General features: G+C 35.5%; 1 pseudogene; it reads left to right on the top strand.

Moving 5' to 3' along the window:
- The first annotated feature begins 252 nt into the window (after positions 1-252).
- Positions 253-10,881, top strand: part of LOC125397096 (G protein-signaling modulator 3 pseudogene) — a 55,841-nt pseudogene continuing 45,212 nt past the window's right edge.

Raw genomic sequence — 10,881 nt, 5'->3', positions numbered from 1 at the left:
GCAGTTACTTCTCTGTGGGTCCCACAACCCCGAAGGACTGTGTCACGTTCTTTAGGCGGTATGAGCAGTTACTTCTCTGTGGGTCCCACAACCCCGAAGGACTGTGTCACGTTCTTTAGGCGGTATGAGCAGTCACTTCTCTGTGGGTCCCACAACCCCGAAGGACTGTTTCACGTTCTTTAGGCGGTATGAGCAGTTACTTCTCTGTGGGTCCCACAACCCCGAAGGACTGTGTCACGTTCTTTAGGCGGTATGAGCAGTCACTTCTCTGTGGGTCCCACAACCCCGAAGGACTGTGTCACGTTCTTTAGGCGGTATGAGCAGTCACTTCTCTGTGGGTCCCACAAGTACAGTCGAGCAAATCAGGCAAGAGCAGTTTTTGACCCAAATGGCTAACAAATGCCTCCTAATGCTTTTCAAATAATAGTGTTACCTGATTCACATATTTCAGCCTATGGGTGCTATTTTTATTCACACCACCATATATACTATCTGACATACAAACATCAATACATACATACAGTAGATAGAAAATCAAGTTTAAATACAAAGAGAATTTCTTGATATGTTGATATAATATTTTGCTATAAGCTTGTAGACAGCTAATTATGACTAATGAATACCAAAGCTGTCACAGATTTGCCAGAGGGACACACGCAGAATCTCACTACTGCTACGGCAGAAACTTTCTTATACCAAAAAACATATTGGTGCAGCTGTTATGATTTATATATCAGAAATATTTTTATTTAACTTAAACCAAAAAGAATTCTAAGTCATGTTTACAAAGTTACAAAACCAACAGCTAGTGGTCCTGCCTATATAGTCAAATGTTTATAAACTTGCAGGAAAGTATATATTATTTTTCTAGTTTCTTAATGTGTTTCTGTCCTACCTTTTCTGCCCACTTCCTTTAACCAGGTTATTCTGGAAAGACTGCTAGCATATGATAAATGTGTGCAATGAGTAATTTACTATTTGTAGAGCAAAGTGAACAAAAACAAAAGACTTTAAAAAAGCTAATCAGCTGCCTCTGGGACATTTCATGGCCTTGAACTTGATATGTTAATTAATACTTTGAAGAGCTGCATTTTATTTCTACACCTACATAAGTGTGGGAAAAATAGAATTGTGAGAATATAAATTGCTTTCAGCAATACATAATTAAGTTTGCTCACATAGTACACCATTCATGTTTTGTGGAATTTACCAGTAAGTGCATGATCATCAGTTTAAATAATGTCTTTCCTGAGTTCCCACAGTGCATATGGCACCTCCAGCTTTCAGAAGATACATGTGCGTGGATGCTTGAATGTAACTATGTGACTGTCAGAGAGCCAGTCCAAGTGCTCCTTAGTCTCAGAGTATTCATTACACAGTTCCTGCAATAATTTGGGAATCCATTAGAAACACCATACAAAGTGTCTTATTCCTTCTCTCAATATTAATGTGATATTGGGTGTGCAACTGATATTGCCAGATTTTTCAAAACACTTTATTGATATAGTCTGATTAGAGTAGCATTATCCTGAGATGTACAAGAATAAAACAGATGGATGAAATGACAGAGCTATTTTAGGGCAAAAACTAAATAGAAATGCATGCAAATTCTTACCTGTGTGCAACATGGGAAAATATATTAAGGCCAAGAGCTTAAAAGTGTGCTGTAGATAGCTAGATCAATAAAGAGTATATGATGAGCATATAATAAGTGTATGACAGAAATTAGTATCAACAGAACTAAATTTAAATGTTGCTATTTCATAGATTGTAATTAATATGCTAATATAAATTTGTGAAATATGCACTAAAAAAGAATATTATATGCTAGATGAAAAATACAATAAATAAATTGCATCTGTAAAATTATATATTCCCCAGATTCACAGACTATCAATATAAAGTTCAGGAAACTGGGAGATATAAACTCATCTTCATCACTTAATTTCAAGGTTCTGTCCTGAACCCAAAATATATTTATAAAGTTATAAGTCTCATTTAAAAACTCAACCAGTATCAAATATTTCATCATCCATGTGATTTAATTTTCTTATTCAAAACCCAGAATTATGAATTAATAAAGCAAAACAATGAAATACATTTTCATTCATCTCAGGGTCACAGTTATGCCAGAGAGTGCTCTTCAAAGCAGTATGGCTTGAGTGCCCACCTTAAGCCCATTATCTTTCTTTCTCACCTCACTCAACATTTCTCCAATCTGACAAATCATAATAATTATGAGAGAGCTTTATGCTATGCCTTGAATATTTAATTTTATAGTATAATTACAGAATAGCCAACAATATTTCACATGAAATATGTGTTCTAATCACCACTGAACCATGGCATTTTTCTGATGGCACCCTGTCTTAGAAACTGATTATGATACTTTAGCAAGATTTCAGCCCAACTGTCCATGGTGGTGAAAAGAAGTACTTTGCATGACATTGGCAAATGACTGTGTGTTATCAAGTCTTGTGGCAAAAAAAAAAAAAAATGAAGCTTAGGACTCTTGATTTCAGCTTCAAAACTTAAACAATTCTTTGCCACACTGCATATGAAATAGAAATTGGGGCACTGCCAAAAAAAATTCCTCAATGGAAACTGGGAGTGGAAAAAGTAGTCACATATCCAATTTCTAAACATAGTTCCCAAAGACTTACTTAATATAACAATGAAGATTTGTCTAGATGGTTCAGTTTGGCTTTTTCAGTTACTCATCCAATTAACATGAACAATGATTCACTAAGATATCAGTTATAAAAAATCACCTTCCTGTAAAGAAATCCCTTTAACATATGTTAAACCAACTTGCTGTCTATCTCCTTCCTTCCATTTCAGAACTACTCTTAGAATGATGAGAGAAGAGATAAAGGATTTTTAGTTTTATAATGGAATGTCAGCTTATATAATAAATTTTGTCAAGATTTTTCTGTCTACTATTAGCTTTTTCAGGGCATCAAATTTATTTTTATTGATTAAAATCATCAATAAATGATGGGTAATATACCATTAATTAGGTCTTGTGCATCCTAGGCTAAGTATAGAAGAAACTGGATGCTTGAAAACACTAGGAAGCAAATGTTCAAAATCTCCCAAGAAGTTTTCTGTTTAAGCAAACCTCAGTAAAGATGTATCCAGATGAAGCAAAATTTTAGAAACAATTTCTCTCTTACTGTCAGACTCTGTAGGAGCTAACACTACCACTCCAACAAAGGGCTGGAAGGAGGGGGGAGCATGAAGACTTATCTGTGGCACATTGTAGTAAGCAGAGCTCCCTCATCACAGCACTGAGGAGGCATTGAGGAAGGCAGAATAAAGACCAGGTCTTTTGAATCTACTAAGTAAATTTTCCCAATATGGTATCAGTAGAGACCAATGTGGAAAGTTTTGTCCTGCTTCACTTGCCTGGGATGAAGACAACCTGCCACTTTACAAGGCATAATGTTTCAGAAAACTGTGTTGCCCACCTATAAATAGTAAGGTGTCCACTGCTCCATTACAACATTGTTATAAACCACTGAGATAGTGATATCTAGGTATGTATCACTGAAATCCAGGGAGAGCTTATTTCTCCAAGCCAATAGTAATGTGTCGTATCCTTGCAACCTCCATCATGACAGACCATTGGTATATGTTTTATCAGTTTCCCCCTGGCAAAAACATGACTGTTGATTCACAGTGAGTAGCATTAGACAAAACTGCTGAAACTCCCAAGCAAAACAAGATCAAGAGTCTCTATATGTCCATGTTGTAATAAAACATCACTCATAGCCACATGAACCAAAAATAGAAATTCCCCTTGAATGACAAAAAATAATCAACAGACTTCAACACTGAAATAATGCAAATGTCAGAATTATTGGGCAAGGACTTCAGAACACTCATCATAAAAATGCTTCAACAAGCAATTAGGAACATGATTGAAACAAGCAGAAAAATAAAAATGAAAAACTGAAAATGTAGAGCAAAAATAGAACATCATATGAAGTCAATAAAACTGAACGGTTATAAAAATCTGACAAAGTATATATGGTAATTTCCATGCATCTTAAAAATTAGATAACATCAATGGCTATAAAATATTTTCAATTTGATGGAAAAAATCATACCTTGTGTATAACTTGAAATTTTCAATAAAGATGTTAATTCTTCAGTCAGTTTTGTATATGTAATTGTGTGTGAGTGTTTGTTTGGGAGGGATTGAAAGTCTATACATACATACAAATGTACATATATTGTCTTATGCCAAAATCTATTGGCAAGGATTTTTCTACAAATATACAAGATTATTGTGTCATTTTTACTTGCAAAAAAATAAAGTAACTGGAATAGTCAATGTGGGGCAAGTGGTGAAAATAATTCCTACCAAGTTTTGTGACGTATAGCACAGCAACTATAAACAAGATTGTGTATGATGAAGGACATGAGGTTGCATCTGATAATGGAGCTCAGGTTGTATGTGATGAGAGCTGGGGATGTTACTAAGCCTCTGTTTACCAGGCAAACATAAGAACCAGAGTTAAGCTACCTTGCACTCAAATAAAAAGCTAGGTGTGGTCATGTGTATAGCTCTAAGTCCTGGAATAGGAGTGCAGATAGGAGAATCTCTGTGGCTTCCAGACTAGTGCAATGTTCAGTGAGAGATTATTTAAGAAAATAATACATAGCACAAGAGAACAAGATACTCAATATCCTGTTCTGGATTTTGTGAATGAACACCTCCTGGACACATGTTCAATACCACACACACACACACACACACACACACACACACACACACACACTCATTTGTAGAATATACAAAATACTTTATGAAATTTTGTTCCCCAGTAATATTGTAACTACATCTCTGAACCCTCACAAACACGACTGCCTAAATGTAAAGTACATGAGAGATAACAACAATCAGTGTACCAAGCTGTATAGGAGGAGACTATGATACTTTCACCCTACGCTAAGAACTATAGACTTCTAAAAAATGTGAAGAGTCTTCCCTAGAGAAAAGTGCATGGATTACTTATCTGATACCAAATGGAAACCAACATCCCGGTAATATTATACAAACTGGCAGATTATATTTAGGAATATGTATGTATGTACACAAATATGCCTGTAACAACTGTTAGTGGAAAAGATAATAAGGGCTTTGATGGAGGAAATGGAAGGGAGAAAGGATATAATTATATTGTAATTTCAAAAAGAACCTGTAAAAATATTGTATAGTATGGAGCTTTCAAATTCTACAACAAAACCAACTGTTCTCTTAGAAAATAAACAAAAATCATTCAAATGTATTTCCACAAATTAGATATTTAGAAGGAAAATAAGACTATGAAAATGTACTCGACATGAGCAGCAAGCACTAGGGGGTCCTCTGGTTAACCTGGAATTATCACCCGCCTAGGTTTCTAAAATTGAGATCTAAACAATATCAGTGTTGTCAAAAATGTGGAAAATCTGAATATCTCAAATATTGCTTATCAAAGTATAAGACATACAAATGAGCCTACAGGCAGCTTCTTCAAAATTACACATTGACTGTCATGAAATCAAGAAATGGTCCTTTTGAGAAATTTATTTAAGAAAAAATAATATAAAATGTAAAAAAAAGAAAAAATGATTGTTTATGGAAGATTTACTCTTGATAGGTCAACACTGGAAGTAATGAAATGTCATTCACAGTCAAATGGTGGTCTAAAAATGTGTTTTCATTGGTAGAGATTTGTCCCAGCATACAGGAAGCCTTAGATTCCATCCCCAGCACCACTGACACACACAAAACACACGACACATGCCTGTAATTCCACTTTTCAGGATGCCCAGGTAGAAAATGAAAAGTTTAAAGTAATATTAATCATTACTTACAAAAAAGTTTCAGATTAACCAGGGCCTCCAGGAAAACAAAACAAAAACTACAGTACAAAAGAAATGCCAACATGAACAAGGTGAAGTCATCCTTGAATGTTGACGTTTATCAATGTGTAAACTTCAACAAATCTGGTGAAAACAAGATTTCAAAATTGACTAAAAGTTAGATATGATAACAGATACTTTTTTTTTTACAACCGTGAAATTTATATGTGAAACAGAGTGGAGTTATCATTGGCAGGAAAGAAGAACAAGTGTGTAATGAATGCTCAAGATGAAATGAAACTAAGCTGGAGGTTATAGGTCTATCTAAATTGGCTTGGATGACTGCTTTTGTTCCTTGCAACTTAGCACTGCTTTCATAGTGCTTTATAGGTTTAATATGTCTTCATTTTTCTTGAATTCTAGGAAGTCTCTTATATTTTTTATTTCTCCATTGATTCAGGGGACTATCATGCAAACTAAACTATTTTGTTTTGAGTGATTTGGATTGTCATACAATACTCTTTTTTCCAAAGACAAATGGTTAATCATGCTGTGGCATATCCATAGCATAAGATACTAGAGAGAGGGAGAGAGATACAACTTTTACTATGTAGTTTAATGTTATATAAAAATTTTAATAGAGTAGACAATGTCAATAAACTTTATCAGAGTTTATCTTTACTTTAAAATAATATGTTGAAGTTTTTTTTAAATGTTGTATGAAATAATAGTACTCAGAAAGTGATGAATCTTGCAGTGTAGCTTCCAAATAACATATCTTCTCAATCATCATTTTACGATTATATAAAAGTACACAGTATTTTTTATTAAAAATAAAAGATTTATTTTATTTGTGTGTTTCTATGTGTGTGTGTATATATATATATATATATATATATATATATATATATATATATGAATGGATGTCTTCAGAGGTAAGAAGTGTTTGTGTGTGTGTGCGTCTGTCTGTTTGTACATGAGTGTATTCCACAGAAGTAAGGACTTCTTAAAGTGTCGTGTGTGTGTGTTTGTGTGTGTGTGTGTGTACATAAGTGGCTGTCTATAGAGCTAAGAAATGCTTGAATGCATATGTTTGTTTGTGTGTGTGTGCATGTTTGTACCTGAGTAAATGTCTATAGAGGTAAGAAGTACTTGTGGGCCTGTGTGTGTACACAAGTGGATGTCCATGGAGGTAAGATGTGGGCTTTAGATCCCTGAGGTCTAGAGCTGCAGGCAATTTCAAGAAATCTAATGAGGGTTACTGTATATGAAACCAGTCATCTGATAAAGTAGTGAAGTAAATAAAGTAGCTCTTAAATACTGGATGATTTTTTTAGTTCACAAAGTATGTAATATTATTAATTAAAATATCAATTAATTAGCTACATTTTAACTTCTAAAACTCTTTTATCAAAAACACAACATAGTCATTGTTATCATTCTTGATGTGGGCTGCTGCGGGTCACCTGAGGCATCAGTGCATTCCTGGTGGGGTGGGAGACTGTGGTGGGTGAGAGATAGATGCACCAGGCAGAAAGAGTTTGGGTATAGAATCTATATAGTGGGTTATGGAGAGTGAGGGGAAGGGGTAAAGGGGACAGGGAAGAAGAAGAAGGGCAGAAAAAGAGAGAGTGAGAGAGAGTGGGGGCTGGAGAGGAGGCAGGAGATCCCTTTGCCTCTGTGTAGATAAAAAGGGGAGCTTGAGGGTTGGCAGGGATTGTCTCTTAAAGGGACAGGGGTACCCAAGTGACAGACCAGGCCAACAGATTACAATATTCCCACCTTTCTCGTATAATAAAAGGGGGGGAGTTATTCAAGGCAAGTTGAGGGGATTGGGATGGTGGGTTCTCAAAACTACTTCCTGCATATTTGTGAGTGTCAAAGTATTTTTCGAGGACTTTAGAATGCTGGGTGCTGGTCACATCCTGGTCATTCTCTCTGCAAGTACATAGTAGTGACTAAACAATTTATGCTCAAAATTTCCCTTACTAAAGCCTTTATAAAAACACGGTTCATGGCCAGGGCATTGGTAGCACATGCCTTTAATCCCAGCATAAGGGAGATAGAGGTAGGCAGATCTCTGTGAGTTCTACATGTTTCTCTCCTCACCCCTCGGCCTCTCCTCTCCCCCCTTCAATCCTCCCCCAAGGTCCCCATGCTCCCAATTTACTCAGGAGATTTTGTCTTTTTATACTTTCTACTTCCCATGCAGATTGTATCTATGTAAGTCTCTCTTCGTGTTTTCATTGTTGTCTAAATTCTCTGGGGTTGTGGTTTGTAGGTTGGCTTTCTTTGCTTTATGTTTAAAAACTACCTATGAGTGAGTACATGTGATAATTGTCTTTCTGTGTCTGGGTTACCTCACTCAAAATAATGTTTTCTAGATGCACCCATTTTCCTGCGAAATTCAAGCAGTCATTTTTTTCTGCTGTGTAGTACTCCATTGTGTAAATGTACCACATTATTCTTATCCATTCTTCAATCGAGGGAAATTTAGATTGTTTCCAGGTTCTGGCTATGACAAACAAAGATGCTATGAACATAGTTGAGCACATGCCCTTGTGGCACAATTGAGTATCTTTTGGATATATTCCCAAAAGTGGTATTACTGGGTCTAGAGGAAGGTTGTTTCCTAATTTTCTGAGAAATCACCACACTGACATCCAAAGGGGTTGTACCAGCTTGCATTCCGACAAAGAATTTAGACACCAAAAGTTCACATAATCCAATTAAAAAAAATGGAGTAAAGACCTAAACAGAGAACTCTCAACAGAGGAATCTAAAATGGCTGAAAGACACTTAAGGAAATGTTCAACTTCCTTAGTAATCAGAGAAATGCAAATCAAAACAACCATGTCTTGTTTCTGATTTTAATTAAGTTTCTTTGTGTTGCTTTCTATCCGGTTTGATATTGACTGTTGGCTTGCTGTATATAGCTTTTCTTATGTTTACATATGTTCCTTGTCTCCCTGCTCTCTCCAAGACTTTTATCTGGAAGGGATGTTGGATTTTGCCAAATTATTTTTCAACATTTAATGATATCATTACATTGGTAGATTTTTGTATGTTGTACCATTCCTGCATCTCTGAGATGAAGCTGACTTGATCATGGTAGATTACTTTTTTGATGTGTTCTTGGATTTGGTTTGCCAGTATTTTATTGAGTATTTTGTGTCTATGTTCATGAATGAGATTTGTCTGTAATACTCTTTCTTGGTTGATTCTTTGTGTCATTTTCATATATGGGTAACTGTAGCCTCAGAAAAAGAGTTTGGCAATGTTCTTTCTGTTTCTATTATGTGTAACAATTTGAGGAATTTAGGTATCAGTTCTTCTTGGATGTTCTGATAGAACTCTGAACTGAAACCATCAAGCCCTGTACTCTTTTTGGTTGGGAAACTTTGGATGACAGCTTCTATTTCCTTCCAGTTTTTAGGTGTATTTAAGTTGTTCACCTGGTCTTGATTTAGTTTTGGTATATGGCATCTATCCAGAAAATTGTTCATTTCTTTTACATTTTCCAGTTTTATTGAGTACAGGTTTTTGTAGTATGACCAAAGGATATTCTGGACTTCCTAAGTGTCTGTTGTTATGTCCCCCATTTTATTTCTGATTTGTTGATTTGGATGTTCTCTCTCTGACTTTTGATTAGTTTGGATAAGGGTTTATCTAACTTGTTAATTTCCTCAAAGAACCAGCACTTTGTCTCATTGATTCTTTGTATTGATTCCTTTGTTTCTATTTTATTAATTTCATTTCTCAATTTGATTTTTCCTGTCTTCTATTCCTCCTGGGTTTATCCAATTCTTTTTGTTCTAGAGCTTTCAGGTGTGTTCTTAAGTCACTCAGGTGAGATATCTCCACTTTCTTTATGTGGGCACTTAGGGCTATTAACTTTCTTCTTAGCACTGCTTTCATTGTGTTTCATAGGTTTGGGAATATTGTGCCATTATTTTCATTGAATTCTAGGAAGTCTTTAATTTCTTTCTTTATTTTTTCCTTGACCCAGGGTTGATTAAATAGTTCACTGTTTAATTTTCATGAGTCTATTGGCTTTCTGAGAGTAGTGTTGTTGTTAAATTCTAACTTTAAACCATGGTGATCCTCTGATGAGACCGAGTTTACTAGAATTTTTTGTATCTATGCAGGTTTGCTTTGTTACCAAGTATGTGTCAATTTTAGAGACCCTTCCATAAAGTGCTAAGAAGGTGCATTCTTTTGTGTTTAGGGGAAATGTTCTATAGATGTTGGTTAAGTCCATTTGAGTCATGATGTCTGTTAGTTCTCTTATTTCTCTGTGAAGTCTCTCTTGATCTGTCCATTGGGGAGAGTGGGATATTGAAGTCTCCTACTATTAATGTGTTGGGTTTGATGTGTGCTTTAAGTTTAGCAATGTTTCTTGTACATATGTGGGTGCTCTTGAGTTAGGGGCATAGATGTTCAGGGGCATAGATGTTCAGAAACTTCATCTTGATGGATTTTTTTCTGTTATGAGTATGAAGTGTCCTTCTCTATCTCTTTTGATTGATTTTAATTTGACAACTACTTTGTTAGATATTATGATAGCTATTCCAGCTTGTTTCTTAGGGAAAAGCCTTTCTCAACCCTCTACTTTGAGGTAATGTCTGTCTGTCAGGTTGAGGTGTGTTTCTTGTATACTACAGAAGGCTGGATCCTGTTTTCATACCCTTTCTCCTAGCCTGTGTCTTTTTATAGATGAATTGATACTATTGATATTAAGAGATGTCAATGCCAATGGTTGTAAATTCCTGTGATTTTTCTGTAGTAGTGATTGTGTTTTTTCCTTCTTTGAGTTTTGCTGTGGGATGTTATCTGTTGCCTTTATTTTTGTGGGTGCAGGTAGCTTTCTTAGGTTGGGGTTTTTCTTCTAGTACTTTCTGTAGTGCTGAGTTTGTGGATGTGTATTGTTTAAATCTTTTTTTTTTTTCGTGGACTATCTTGTTTTCTCCATCAATGGTGATTGAGAGCTTTTATGGATTCAGAAGTATGGGCTTGCATCCACAG

The sequence above is a fragment of the Myodes glareolus genome, chromosome 4 (genome assembly GCF_982192425.1).
Source record: "Myodes glareolus chromosome 4, mMyoGla1.1, whole genome shotgun sequence".
Classification (NCBI taxonomy): Eukaryota; Metazoa; Chordata; class Mammalia; order Rodentia; family Cricetidae; genus Myodes; species Myodes glareolus.
The sequence above is the reverse complement of the archived record's forward strand: the minus strand, read 5'-3'. Positions and strand labels throughout refer to the sequence as shown.